The sequence below is a fragment of the Erythrolamprus reginae genome, chromosome 3 (genome assembly GCF_031021105.1).
Source record: "Erythrolamprus reginae isolate rEryReg1 chromosome 3, rEryReg1.hap1, whole genome shotgun sequence".
Classification (NCBI taxonomy): Eukaryota; Metazoa; Chordata; class Lepidosauria; order Squamata; family Dipsadidae; genus Erythrolamprus; species Erythrolamprus reginae.
In genome coordinates, this window is record NC_091952.1 from 181,308,086 (window position 1) to 181,323,624 (window position 15,539).

Here is a 15,539-nt window from a genome sequence, read left to right on the forward strand (position 1 = left end):
GGGTTGGGCTGGGCTGGGCTGAGAGAAGGTTCCTTGCCAGATTTCATGCCTAAGGGAGAACTCGAACTCAGTCTCCCAGTTCCTAGTTAGCTTCTTAACCACTACTACCTCAATCTAATGTTGCTTTTGTCTGTTACATTCAGTGTAGTATCTCTACCCTGCCTAAACTTTGGGGTGCTGCTTTATATAAGACATCAGACGAATGAATTCTGAGCAGCACCATCCATCTCTAAACACATTGCCTGTACCATTAATGTGTATAACATAAAGAAATTCAGTGGATGTAGCCTTGATGATACTCTTTGTTGGGTTTCTGCGTCTCTCACAACAATTAAAGACCAAGAAGCCTGGAGGAAATAAAAAGCGGCAGCTCTAATCAAAAGCTTATGATGCTTTTGTCTTTGTGTGTGTGTGTGTGTGTGTGTGTGTGTGTGTGTTTGGGCGCCCGCTCCAAATCAATTGTGATCCAGCTCTTTAATTATAGCTTGAACAAAATGTTTTGATAGTTTTCCTGGACTACTCAGTTAGAATTCAAGAAGAATTTGCGCTTAATTACAAATAAATAAATAAATAAAGGTAAGTTAGACATTAGCCAGCCACTAGGAGGGTTAAAAATAATCACCTGCAGTTGAAATGGGACTTGGGAACTAGGAAGTGCTGTGGCTCACGCTTCCTGTATAAATAAGTATAGCTTTCACACAGCTTTTGCATATGTGTGGTGACATGTGCTTTAAAGAGATAATGGTAACATGCTTCTAATAGCAGGGAGGAGATTATTTCTCGTAGTGAGGAGAGGGAGGGAGGGAGGAGAAGGCACTTTCAAGTCTACAACGTGTAAAGCTTTCCCATGCAGCAAGGAAGAAAGACGGAAAGAGGGGGGGATTGTTTTATTTTTCGATCTCTGAGCTCTTGCTGGCTGTGACATGTCTTGGAACTACTGAAATGTGAGCGAAGCAGTTGAAAAGTCCAACGTCAAAGAGTGAATCCTCTTCTCCGTTGGTAAGGTATGTCAAAAAGATCTGCATTTCTTAAGAGCAAGGACTGTTGATTCAGGGCTGTGTATGTGGGGTTTTTTTTCTTTTCATTTTCAGACGGGGAATCTTTAAACAGAAATCATGCTTGCTATCTAATTTTAACTTAGACTGTTGGTAGTATAATTCTAAGAAAATTGAGGCAAAAGGAATATTGTTTTTATATGTCCAGTGCCAGGGTTCAAACTATAACGCAGTTGTGTGCCTGTAAATATATGTGTTTTGTGCATGGGTATCTCTGGGGGGGGGAAAAAAGGTTGATTGGATCAGTGCAGCATTTAAAAAGAGTAATTTTATCTGTAGGGAAGATGAAACTCAAATGGCTAAGGTTACAGGCTCATCCATTTGAAATGGAAACTTAACAATTTATGCAAAAAGATAATGTAAAAGGAATGAACAAGAGGGTCTGTCTGAAAACATACTCGTTTATTGTGGCTTGTGGCAGTATAGTTTATCTGTAACTTGTCTGTGAAAAAAACCTACCAGTTTATAGGGACATTTTATTTGTTCAGTAATTTTGAAAGTACAGCACAGTGGTAAATAGGCTGGCCAATATTGAATAAGCAGTATGTGGAAGTCTGTCTTTTAACACAGATTGCCATTACTTAAGCAGAAAATAAAATGTGTGTTTACATATTCATAGACCTCTTGGAAACCAAATCCTTGTGTGATATTTTTGATACAAAGCAGTTGTCTCTGCTTGCCTTTGAAATATTACTGTGGGTCACAAAGGAGCTAATAAACCCTCAAGAGTTTGAATTTCAGTTGAGAACTTGGATTTTTAAAAAAAAAAAACTTGTATAAATTGTGTTTTCTGCAACATACATTGGTTTATGTCTGGAAACACGGTTTCAGAGACATCGTATAGCGCACCTATGTGGAATTTTGATTCTCTCTCTTTCATCTTATCCTTGTTGGGATGACCCAAACCAGATTTATGCACGAGCAAGAGAGACTTAGTATCATACCTGCTGGCATTTTCACAATCTTCAGGCACTAATTGTAACCCTTGCTACCTGCCATTTCTGCACAGTATACAATATGTGTGCAGTGTTTACCTTCTTTGGATGAATGTTTGTCTAGATATTGTAATACTGACAGAAGCTGAAGTTCAGAGGCAGGGTTTCCGGCAAACCCCTCACCCCACTATAATGACTTCACCCACTATTGTACAGAATAACAGTCTTCTAATCCCACTCACTACTCAAGCAGGAGATGACAGACAAATGTTTGTCCAATCTCTTCTTAAGAATCTCCAGTGATGGAGCACTCATAACAGCCTCTAAAGTAAAACTGTTCCACTGATAAATTGTTCTAACTATCAAGAAACTTCTGCTTAGTTCTAGGTTGCTTCTACCCTTGATTAGTTTCCCTCCATTGCTTCTTGTTCTGTCTTCAGATACTTTGGGGAACAGGTTGACCCCCTCTTCTTTGTGGCAACCCCTGAGGTATTGGAACACCTCTGTCGTGTCACACCCAGTCTTTCTTATTTGCTTTTGAAAATCAGCAATGCTCTCAAAGTTTAATTTACATCCACTTTCCCCCCACAAGCAACCTTCCAATATAGTAGGACAGGACAGGTCTCATTATCTAGTAAATAAGAGGTGTAAAAATTATAATGTTACAACCACTGGAGCTGGAAACAGGTGATGGAAGGACTAGTTCTAGCTGACAGTTCAGTCAGGCTTCATGATATCTTCCAAATACAGTGATACCTCATCTTACAAACCCCTCGTCATACGAACCTTTTGAGATACAAACCCGGGGTTTATGATTTTTTTGCCTCTTCCAAACTATTTTCACCTTACAAACCCAAGCCACCGCCACTGGGATGCCCCACCTCTGGACTTCTGTTGCCAGTGAAGTGCCCATTTTTGCGCTGCTGGGATTCCCCTGAGGCTCCCCTCCATGGGAAACCCCACCTCCGGACTTCCTTTGCCAGCGAAGCACCCGTTTTTGCGCTGCTGGGATTCCCCTGCTGGAATTGCCCTGCAGCATTACAAAAACACAGATGTCTGGAGGGGGGGGTTTCCCATGGAGGGGAGCCTCAGGAGAATCCCAGCAGTGCAAAAACGGGCGCTTCGGCTGGCAAAAGGGGTGAGTTTTGGGCTTGCATACATTAATTGCTTTTCCATTGATTCCTATGGGAAACATTGTTTCATCTTACAAACTTTTCACCTTACAAACCTCATCCCGGAACGGAACCAATTAAGTTCGTAAGACGAGGTATCACTGTATAACATATTCTTGTCTTTTATTCTGCTTTCTGCTTCGAAAGCAGCTGAAGGACAATCCCTGGTAAATGGCTGGAAGAGTTTAGTGGGGTTCCTGGCATTTCTTCAGGTTTCCAAGACAAGATGAATATTTAAGTTCTGTCTGAGAACCTTTTGTAAATATTACTATTAACCTTGGAACTTGGAACTCCCTTCTCCTATCTTCCTCACCTTTGGAGAGCTGGATGTTTTTGAGCTTTCAGTAGAGGCACGCTAATATGAGTAAGTTCCACATTGCACGGCAATGACCAAAGATAAAATAACAAAGTGAAGTCCTTAATTCAGTTTGCAGACACGCTAAGGACTTTGGAATATGGAGATAGGAAGAGCCCAGACTTTTTCTGTTAAATTGTGGCTAATAGCCTGCAATCAGTAAACTTGACTGAGCTCATTTTCATTCAGGTGCAACACTGAAAACTGGATCAGCTCTGCCAAATGTTTTGAATAACAGATGGGGTCTTTCCCCCCCTTCTTTTTGCACGTGATTCAGATCTGTGTTTATTTTGGTAGAGCAAAGGGAAGAAAGCTTGAACCGCAAGAAGACTAAAGCTTGTATGAACTAAGAGAGATGGATGAGAATAGAATCATTAAAAGGGGCTAACAAATCCAACACTTCTCAGTGTAGGAATACAAATTAAAGCATTCCAAGAAAATTATTGTCTAGTCTCCACTTCAACACATCCATAACTGAAAAACTCATTTGCCATTGAATAGGCCAAAAACAAGCTGAAATTTTCTCAAAGAGGTTATTTCCCCACCCATGGGAATTAGAAATTAACACAGCTGACTTTTCTCAATGTACTAGGTTAGAATGCTTTAGGTTCCTGATTTATTGATTACACTGGGGAACAGCAATTCCGTTGTCTTAAATCTGTGACTTGTTTTTCAACTAACTTTTGGACTCTGGATCCAAAAATAACCACAGTTTTTGTCTATTGCGTCAACCTTTTAAGCTATAGGATACCCTCAAAATTCATACAAATTATGCATGTAAAGGAAAGGAAAGTAAAAACTTATCAAATATATTGTTTACAATTTTATTCATAGAAAGGCTATAATAGCTACTGCAAGTTAAATTGAGTTCATATAATTTAGTTGTTTTTTTATCAAAAGGTAAAATTATACATATTAAGGTAAAAAAATTTGCTTATAGCTTTTTCTGGATTGTTTAATCTGTGGACATTCTTGATGCTCCAACAATAGTCAGCCATCATATGTACATCCAGCAGTGGGCTACGAGCCGGAACGCTAAATTGTGCTCGCCGCGGCGGCTCATAAGTTCTTGCGGGACCAGCGTGATTTTGCTGCTGCACCTGTGGAGGCAGCAAAATCGCGCACGGAACTGCAGGTGTGCCTGTGTTTCGGTGAGGGTTTTTTGCTTCTGCGCATGCTGAAACACGGGCGCACCTGCGGTTCAGTGCACAATTTTGCTGCCTCCACAGGTGCAGCAGCAAAATCGAGCTGGCCCTGCAAGAACTTATGAGCCACGGCGATGAGCGCAATTTAACGTTCCAGCTCGTAGCCCACCGCTGTGTACATTCCCATCTACATTGATATTGTGCCTCCATGACCTTCAAATCTTGGTGGAATCGCTCACACTGCTTATCATTGACTGCACCAAGATTTCCCGGGAAGTTAGCAAGATGGCTATGTAAAAAAAAAAAAGCAATTTGATGCTCATGTTGCCTAATTAACTATAATAATTATAGAGAAAAACATGAGTTGGTAGAAGAAAACTACAGTTTTGAAACCAGCAATCTATAAAAAAGCTCAAAAATCAAAGTCAACAGAAATTGTGTTACAAATTGTTCCCCAGTGTTATAAGCAAGAATTCCAATGCACCCTGCCTTATCACTACCACTTGGCTCCTCCTCCAAGTGGGAGGCAGTAAATTAATTAGGACTTTGAGTCTTAAAAAGCATACTTTTATGGTTCATTCTTAAGGCTTCATTCTCCTTAAGGTTTGGTGAGTAGAAACAACAGTCCTCAACTTACTGAAATAAGATTCAGAGTACCTAACTGAGGCAAAGGCAAATATTCTTAAAACAATAAATCCAGGAGTAATAGATTTATTTTATTCTCTGCTGACATTTCTGAGCACAAAAGTTTTGGGATCCCCTGTACTTCCAACCTCATTAAGAGACAATTCCGAGTAGTGTTCAGTAGTAGCTAAAAAGGAGCAAGGTTCCAAATGTTGACTTACTTGTCTGTGCCAAATAGCTCTGGGCTCAGAGTTTGCTGTCTTTGTTTTGTATATAAAAGGGTCTTTCAGGAGGGACTTAATTGATCTTTACTGCCGAGTAACAAGAAAGTCTGAAACTAAATTTTAATTGGGAAATGATACGGCCAAGTGTAGTGGAGAGGTTCCTGTCTTGATATGCTCATTTGTTTGAATGCTGAATCATAAAATGTATGTGGTTTTCATTAAACTGGCTTAAGCTGTGATACTTCCAAATTCTTTTATGGTGAACAATAGCGTAAAATTTCCATTTCTATTATGAAAGCAGCCTATAGCTGAGTAGGATAGAAAATACTATGTGACCAGAAAAGGTTTTAAACTACTGTATACAGTAGGTCTAGCTTTAGCAACTTTGGGGCTAAATGTATCTTTTCCTACAGATACATATATATTTTATCATATACAGTGTTCCCTCGATTTTCGCGGGTTCGAACTTCGCGAAAAGTCTATACCACGGTTTTTCAAAAATATTAATTAAAAAAATACTTCACTGTTTTTTCCCCATACCACGGTTTTTCCCACCCAATGACGTCATATGTCATCGCCAAACTTTCATCCGCCTTTAATAGATATTTTTTTAAATAAACTTTAATAAATAAACATGGTGAGTAATAATCTAAATGGTTTCTAAGGGAATGGGAAATTGTAATTTAGGGGTTTAAAGTGTGAAGGGAAGGCTTGTGATACTGTCCATAGCCAAAAATAGTGTATTTACTTCTGCATCTCTACTTCGCGGAAATTCCACTTTCGCGGGCGGTCTCGGAACACATCCCCCGCGAAAATCGAGGGAACACTGTATATTTTCTTTCTTTCATATATCCTCTCCTCTAAGTTCACTTTACCCTTATATATATTACTATATGTCTATTTTCTTCCTATGTATTTGTGTATTGGACAAATGAATAAATAATAATAAATACAGGACCCCCTCTTCATTTTCTTTCTGGGGAAAAATAAAGTCCGCCCGTGATTTTTAGCAAGAAACTACATCATCACCCAATTATTCTGCACATTTAGTTTGGTCGATTGCACTCTAATGCTAATGAAAGGGGATGGAATTAAGGGTGTTCTGATCCTATAATTTTCTTTTATTTTTTCTTTTTCTTTAGTTGGTTTATAGTAATCCACCCAGCCCAGTTTCACTGTTGGGGGATTGAATCGGAGTTTTTTTTACAGTGATGTAGAATGGGACAGAATAAAATCATTTGAATAAACGATAAGCTAGAAAACTTTGCACTGGGGAATATTTGTGCCCATACCTCTTTCTCTTTCGGCCCTGCCCACTGTTTGACATTCTGTACAAGACTGAATGTGCCTCTTGGCACAAAGGAATCCTGCAGTCTCTGCTTTGATAAATTGCCGTTCTTTTGTTCCAGGAGTTTCAGTTCTGTAAATCGGCTAGTGAACCTGAGCAGTGCTGTTGACCTTTATCTGGAGACGCTAGCATTTATGATATCCACATGACTTGGCATAGATAATGCTACATTCCTTTCCAAAACCACGAGGCCCTGGCTTCCTTACAACCAGGGTTGGCCCAGACTAGATGCAACCTTTTTGTCGTCAACCTGAGTTTTGCTCCACTTCTCACACTAAAGCCAGTGCTTTCGTGGAAATTTGTGAGAAGAAAATTCAGCTATAATAGTAGCAGCAGCCTTGAACATGGATTCTGGGAGTTCCAGGACCTTTGCTCTTGTTTACCGCTTACACTTTACAAAACCTATGTGGCTCATTGCATTAAGTCTACGGAGAGGGGCGGCATACAAATCTAATAGATAGATAGATAGATAGATAGATAGATAGATAGATAGATAGATAGATAGATAGATAGATAAATCTTTTTATTTATTGCAAGGTTTTCTGCAGAGGTAGCCCTCCACTTACGACCGCAATCGAACCCACAATTTGTATTTATAAGCAAGATGGTTTTTAAGTAAGTTTTGTCCCATTTGTCCCAGCGCTTTATAGAGCGCTGGTGAGACCACATTTGGAATACTGGGTTCAGTTCTGGAGACCTCACTTACAAAAAGATATTGACAAAATTGAACGGGTCCAAAGACGGACTACAAAAATGGGGGAAGGTCTTAAGCATAAAACGTATCAGGAAAGACTTAATGAACTCAATCTGTATAGTCTGGAGGACAGAAGGAAAAGGGGGGACATGATCGAAACATTTAAATATGTTAAAGGGTTAAATAAAGTTTGGGAGGGAAGTGTTTTTAATAGGAAAGTGAACACAAGAACAAGGGGACACAATCTGAAATTAGTTGGGGCAAAGATCAGAAGCAACGTGAGAAAATATTATTTTACTGAAAGAGTAGTAGATGCTTGGAACAAACAGCAGCATACCGGTAGCAACAGTAAGTAGCAACCCCTGCCTGATAACATGGCTGTTTAAATGAATCTGGCTTCCCCACTGACTTAGCTTGCCAGAAGGTCGCAAAAGCTGATCACACACATCATAAATATGAACCAATTGCCGGCATCTGGAATGTGAACCCATGGCCATGGGGATGCTGCGGTGGTTATAAATGTGAAAAACGGTTATAAGTTTGGTCATTAAATGAGTGGTTGCAAAGTCCAGGATTACCTGTATGGTTTTGCAGCTGTTATTGTTACTTATGGGATCTCGGGACGATGCTCACAAAGAGGCATGATGGAATCATAGCCCTGCTGTTATAAGCTTTTTGGATTTTGGACTCCAGCTTACTCCCACTTATAGATATTTCTGTCTGTCTGTCTGTCTGTCTGTCTGTCTGTCTGTCTGTCTGTCTGTCTGTCTGTCTCTCTATCTATCTCTATCTATCTATCCATCCATCCATCCATCCATCCATCTATCTATCTATCTCTATCTATCTATCTATCTCTATCTATATATCTATCTATCTCTATCTATCTCTATCTATCTCTCTATCTCTCTCTCTCTCTATCTATCTCTCTCTCTCTCTCTCTCTCTCTCTCTCTATCTATCTATCTATCTATCTATCTCTATCTACCTACCTACCTACCTACCTATCTATCTATCTATCTATCTATCTATCTATCTATCTATCTACATCTATCTATCTATCTATCTATCTATCTATCTATCTATCTATCTATCTCTATCTATCTATGTCTATCTATCTATCTATCTATCTCTATCTATCTATCTATCTATCTATCTATCTATCTATCTATCTATCTATCTATCTATATCGCTCTATCTATATCTCTATCTCTCTATCTCTATCAATCTATCTCTCTCTCTCTCTCTCTCTCTCTCTCTCTGTCTGTCTGTCTGTCTATCTATCCATCTATCTATCTATCTTTATCTGTCTATCTATCTATCTATCTATCTATCTATCTATCTATCTATCTATCTATCTATCTATCTATCTTTTGGGTTTTTTTGTTTGTTTATTACATTTATATGCCACCCAACTCCCGTGGGACTCTTGACTCTTGAGTTATTGACATTTCAACATTGGAAAGGTGAGGAATGATATATTGTTTTGTCTCTCTCCCTCTACTGTAGTCATGGGGTTAATGAGGCATTTAGAAATACACAAATATGAGTCATCCATTAAGAAGATTGCTCTTCCTGGGAAGAGGCAGCAGAATGGTGTTTGAGTATATCCCACTTTAGTTAGAAGTCAGTGACTCGAGACAGCTTTCATATCCTATGCCTGTTCTTTTGAATTTAATTTAACAGCCTTTATGTATGTTCAGCTTCTGTCAGACTAATATAATTTAGTTTCCTTGAATGGAGCAAAACAGTGTTAAGACCATCTGTACAACTTGCCATTATTTGATTGCCTTGAAGATGTAGTTACAATTATATGTTTATATAGTATTTAATTTGAAATCAAATTCATTTATTTTATTAACCTACAGAATTCTGGTCCATAAGTGTAAGAACTATACAGGTAGTCCTCAACGTATGACCACAATTGACCCCAGAATTTCTGTTGCTATATAATGAGGAATTTGTCAAGTTACTTTTGCCCCATTTTATGACTTTCCGTGCCACCTTTGTTAAGTGAATCACTGCGGTTGTTAAATTAGTAACAAGGGATAATTTGTGAAGTGAACCCGGTTTCCCCTGCATTGACTTTGCTTGTCAGAAGGTCACAAAATGGAATCACATGATTCTGGGACACTGCAAACGTCATAAATGTGAATCGATTGTAAGCATTCAAATGTAAATCAGGTGACGGTGGGGCTGATGCAACGGTCGTAAGTGTGAAAAATGGTCATAAGTCACTTTTTTCACTGCCATTATAACTTTGAACGGTTACTGTTATAAGTCAAGGGTTATTTGTATTATACTTCTGCTGTTGGCTAGATTGAACCACATGGCAATGGGGGCTGGAAATATTTTCCCCCCTACATATGTTAGTATACCAGTGTTGTCTTTTTATGGACATGAATCAGGAATGGGTTCTAACTTACCATGCTGTGGATTCGCTTCTGTGTGGGCGTGCACGCATGCTCAATGCTGAAAACCAAGCTGCTGCGCATGTGCAGAAGCCAAAAACAAGATGGCAGCCTCTATGGCGCTGCCGAGAGAGCCAGTTCAGGGATGCGGGGTTGGCCAGCTGCTGATTGTTCTCAGTTCAGCTAGTGGGGGGAAATTCCTGCTACCAGAAATTCCCGATAATACATAGAATGATCTATGTATTATCAGCCTTGCCCTATTTATGTTCAGATGCCACACAGTCATCTTTAAAATGGATTTTTCACTGCAATGACACAGTGCCTTCTGTGGAAAGGATTTGGAGGTATCTAAACCCCTGGGGAGAAAATTTCAGTGGGCCTAAGGATATGTACATATCCACCTTTTTTTTTATCCCCATATCAGATAACTCTTGAGAAAATTCAAAGGGAAGAATGTATGAAATATGGTTTTTGACTAGATATCGTAACCATTTAACTTATTGGATCTGATTTGGTTCTAAATTATTATTATTATTATTATTATTATTATTATTATTATTATTATTATTATTATTATTATTTTATTTATTTATTAGATTTGTATGCTGCCCCTCTCCGCAGACTCGGGGTGGCTCACAACAATAATAAAACAATGTATAATAAATCTAATAATTAAAAGTCACTAAAAACCCCTTATTAAAAAGCAAAACATACACACAAACATACCATGCATAAACTGTATAGGCCCGGGGGAGATGTCTCAATTCCCCCATGCCTGATGGCAGAGATGGGTTTTAAGGAGTTTACGAAAAGCAAGGAGGGTGGGGGCAATTCTAATCTCTGGGGGGAGCTGGTTCCAGAGGGTCGGGGCCGCCATAGAGAAGGCTCTTCCCCTGGGACATTGTTTAGTCGACGGGACCCGGAGAAGGGTCGCTGGGATTCGTGCGGCAAATGGCGGTCCTGGAGATATTCTGGTCTGATGCCATGAAGGACTTTAAAGGTCATAACCAACACTTTGAATTGTGACCGGAAACTGATCGGCAGCCAATGCAGACTGTGGAGTGTTGGTGTAACATGGGCATATTTAGGGAAGCCGATGATTGCTCTCGCAGCTGCATTTTGCATGATCTGAAGTTTCCGAACACTTTTCAAAGGTAGCCCCATGTAGAGAGCGTTACAAAATCCAGTTCTAAAGTCTGAAAGTGACTTCCAGTGCTGAATTATTGCTTCAGTAAAATTGTGTCAAAGATTGCTAACTTCCATTTAAACTTTCCCAGGCCTCTGAAGAATTCTGAGGAACTTGTTTCATCTACCTTCAGCCACTTCTGGGAAACACTGAAATTATGAAAGGTTACTTCTAGGGAAGCTGATTTGTTCACTTACAGGATGATCCTGACAATTAATAGACCAATTAGCCTCCTCAACATAATCAGCAAACTTTATGCAAGACTTTACAATGGAAACTCCATACTAGTTGGAACAGAGAAGCAGTCTGGCTTTAGGGAAGACCATTGATCAATGGTAGATTGGCAGTATTCTGTCATCTCATTGAAAAATGTGTCTCTCTCAACACAGTTCCCTTTCATAGATTTCAAAGTAACTTTTGATTCTATATCCCAGGCTAAATTGTGGGAAAACCTAGAAGCCTCTTTGACTGATCGACTTCATCTACTTCATTTAACAGGTGTGCTACATGAAGGGACTTTCCTTAAAATAAGATGTAATTCCTGGGACCATCTGGAAGTGCCATTGGAACTGAGTAAGGCATAAAGCAAGTCTTCATAGTGGCCCCAGTGTTGTTCAGTTTCTGTATTAACTTCATGGTGGGCCATCTTCGCAATGTGAACTTTCACACATACCCAAACCAACACTCAAACATTGCCGGAAGACATACATCTCACGCATACATGCATTTTACTCGGTACAGACAATGTAGCATCTATTGGCCTTAAAAGAACCTTGAGAACACTCACACAGCGTTGCAAGGAGACCAACTGGTGCTCAAATATCATCAAACCAAAATGACATTTGCCCCAAAGCCCAAGAACCACTCCTGAAGGATAGAGGGCCGCAAGGTTGAACAGATCTCCTGTTGCAAATACCTGGGAATAGTCCTTCATTCTGCCAAGCATAGGGAACTCCATGGAGAATACACTGTGAAAATGTCATCCTCAAATTCAAGAGGTGGCTACTGTACACCTGTCTCACTCGGACTATTTGAAGCTAAGCCAATAACACAACTACTTTATGGAGCCCCTTTTCATCAGTAGAACTTGTTCAATCTAAATTTCTAAGATCAGCCATTCAAGTCCCCAAATGGATCTCTATTGTCATCTTGAGAATCATGAAAGTGGAATCTAGAGTGTGGGTGACATAATCAATTATTAGCTCAGACTATGCTTTTTTCCCACGAAAGAAAGCGAATATATACGTGTCCCAGGATATTATTGCAGGATCCAGTCTGAATCGGTCACTGACACCAGCAGTTTTGTCTTCCAACTTTTCGGCTTCATACTGGAGCCCATCTTCAGGGAACGTCTCTCGAGCGGAGCGTGTGTGCTGAAGATGGGCTCGCGTCCAAAAGTTCAGAAGATAAAACCACTGGATGACCAACCCAGATTTTGCCTCATTAACTATGAAGGGTGACCTTTGGTCCACTTTGGGAAGAAAGAAAAAACAGTGGCAACTAAAAACTCATCCTTGGACTTCTCTCCAAGTTTTCCATTCAACATGGGTTATGATCAAGGGTGGATTCCCATCACCGTTGCTACCAGTGCACTGCACGTGCATATCCAGCTCTCTTGCGTGCACATGTGCGCATCACAGCATGTTTTTGCTTCTCTGCATGCACAGGAAGTAAATCTCACAAGGGGATGCACGTACATGCAATTTTTTTAAAAGCAATTCTTTGCTTCCGCGCATATGCAGGGGGAAAAAAATCACCGAAATCTCTCTCTCGCATGTGTCCCCTAATGAAAGTTAATGAAGCAAAAACACTGGGACGTACGCATGCACACGCAAGAGACCTGCAGCTGTGCACGCAGCACACCAATTGCTACCGGTGCGCCTTTCTCTACTGTACCGGTAGCCGCCCACTACTGGTTATGATGATCAGGCCAAAGCTCTCATTAAACAGTATGTAGCAGATAGAGAGCACTGATCCGACCTAGTCAAGTACCCAAAATTTATTGCCAATGAATCCAATAGGTACTCTGTCTCCTGGGTGATATACTTAACTAAAAATACCTAACCACCAGAGACCTTTACCCTGGTGGTACAATGTCATGCCCTCGGCTTCCTTGAAGGCTGATAACAGGAAAATTCCTTACCCAGAGAGACAATGCCCTTGTAACCTGGGACACACAGAGGCAACCCAGCACGTACTTTTCCAGTATCTGTATTAAAGAGAGATCCATACTAGTGTTATCTCACCATTACGATCTAAATACCTAGAGCGCGTAGGACAATTCCACATCTTCCTGTTGCTTGCAGATCCTAATCCTCCTACAACTTATAATGTTGCCAGGTTCTGGGCAGCAGGGCATTGTTGTGGACCTGTGTCATAAACTAATCTTAACAAGTACAGTATTTAATTTGTTGTTTAAGAATTCCTTGCATTCTAATAGATTTAGTCTGCCCCATACTAGATTTTAAATTCCCCCTGCATCCATATCGTGTTCTTACATGTTGTCCTTTAGGTTTTTAAATACTGTTTTTAAACATTTTAAGGGTTTTTCCACCCCTAACATATAGGGGTGGAAATAGCTAACATATTGTTAGCTATTTTTAAAATTAGGCGTTGATCTTTTATACTTTAATAAAAAAATCCTGCGAACACCATCCTCCTCAGGCTACTGTGTGTGGGTGTTTGCGTAGGTATGTAATATTTTTAGCCTGTTAAAAATTATTGTTTATGTTCTACTCTCCTTATGCTGGTCTGTGACCTTAATAAAGATCCGATTGATATTTACAACAAGAAAACAGACTTAGCCTTGAATCTATTGCTGCTGTGAATCAGGATTGTATGAGCTCTTTTACAACAATCACCCAACACATGACCATTCCAGGAATTTGCACGGCAAAGCAAGGGGCCTGAAGGGAAACATCTGAAAGTTAAGATAGACAAAATAGGGCTTCTGTGGCTAAAGCTTGCTGTATTTGCCCTTCAAATCTGCTTTCAGACTTGCATGATTTTGTTAAAGAAATCTTACAATAAAATAGAGTAGATAGTAGTGCTTCTTATCTGAGCTACCTCGCCAGGCTGACAAACTGCTTTCTCCAAATCCGAGAATTTTTCAAATTACAGTGTTCCCTCGATTTTCACGGGGGATGCGTTCCAAGACCGCCCGCGAAAGTCGAATTTCTGCGAAGTAGAGATGCGGAAATAAATACACTATTTTTGGCTATGAACAGTATCACAAGCCTTCCCTTAACAGTTTAAACCCCTAAATTGCAATTTCCCTTTCCCTTAGCAACCATTTAGATTATTACTCACCATGTTTATTTATTAAAGTTTATTAAAAAAAATATTTATTAAAGGCGGATGAAAGTTTGGCGATGACATATGATGTCATCGGGCGGGAAAAACCATGGTATAGGGAAAAAAACCACAAAGTATTTTTTAATTAATATTTTTGAAAAACCGTGGTATAGACTTTTCGCGAAGTTCGAACCCGTGAAAATCAAGGGAACGTTGTATTGCAACTGTGATTCCTTGACTTTTTTACCTAATATAGCTAGTCTGGGAATTTTGGAAAATATTCATTATAATCACTGGTGGGTTGCTACCATTTCAGACTGACTGGTTCATGCAAACTGGTGGCGGAAATTTGGCCACAGTCACCAAACCGGTAGTGAAGGCCGGCTTGCCACGCCCCCCGAACCGGTTCCCTGGTCACTGCTGCTTGAAAGCGGCTGGCAAATAATCCTCTGCACATGCGCAGAGGGTCAGGATCAGGATGTGATGCGAGCGTAGCAAGAGCGTACACACAAAGCGCACTCTTGCTACATGCGCACTTCAAAACCAGTACAGAAGGTAAGGGAAAACCACCCCTGATTATAAGGCATATGGAAGGCTGACTTAAAAGAGGCGATATCATTTGTGACTTGGAGAATATGGGTAAAGAAATAATGGATAAGTAATGCAGGTGCCCTTTGACTTACTGTAGTTCATTTAGTGACCGTTACAAGTTACAACAGCACTGAAAAAAGTGACCGGAGCCTTGCCTCTGGTTCATATTAATGATGGCTGCAGTGTCCTAGGGTCATATCCAGGTGGGGGTTCCTATTTACCGACACTACCAGTGCGATGTGCACGCAGCTTCCGGTTGCCGGCGTGCATATGCGCACGTCCCAGTGGGATTTTGCTTCTGTGCATACACAGGAAACAGAATCTTGTGACAGGATGCACGCGCACGTGAAATTTTGGTAATTTTTTTTGCCCAAATCTTCTGCACGCATCCCCTCGCAAGATTTTGCTTCCTGCGCATACGCAGAAGCAAAATCTCATTCGTACACGTGCATGTGCACACTGGAGATACAGACCTGCGCATGTAACTCTATTTTCACTACCGGTACGCA

General features: G+C 40.2%; 1 protein-coding gene across 10 annotated transcripts in view; it reads left to right on the forward strand.

The window, feature by feature from the left end:
• The window catches only part of RNF144B (ring finger protein 144B), a 94,903-nt gene that overhangs the window by 18,451 nt on the left and 60,913 nt on the right, over window positions 1-15,539 (forward strand). For 2 of the 10 annotated variants that reach the window (XM_070747344.1, XM_070747339.1), the window contains one exon: window positions 11,644-11,718. The exons of 5 other annotated variants lie outside the window; for them this stretch is intronic. The gene's annotated coding sequence lies outside the window, so the exon portion shown is untranslated. Of the gene's footprint in view, window positions 1-624; window positions 1,005-11,643; window positions 11,719-15,539 lie in introns of those variants that run through there. 3 more of the 10 variants (XM_070747342.1, XM_070747341.1, XM_070747348.1) reach the window with 3 other exon arrangements.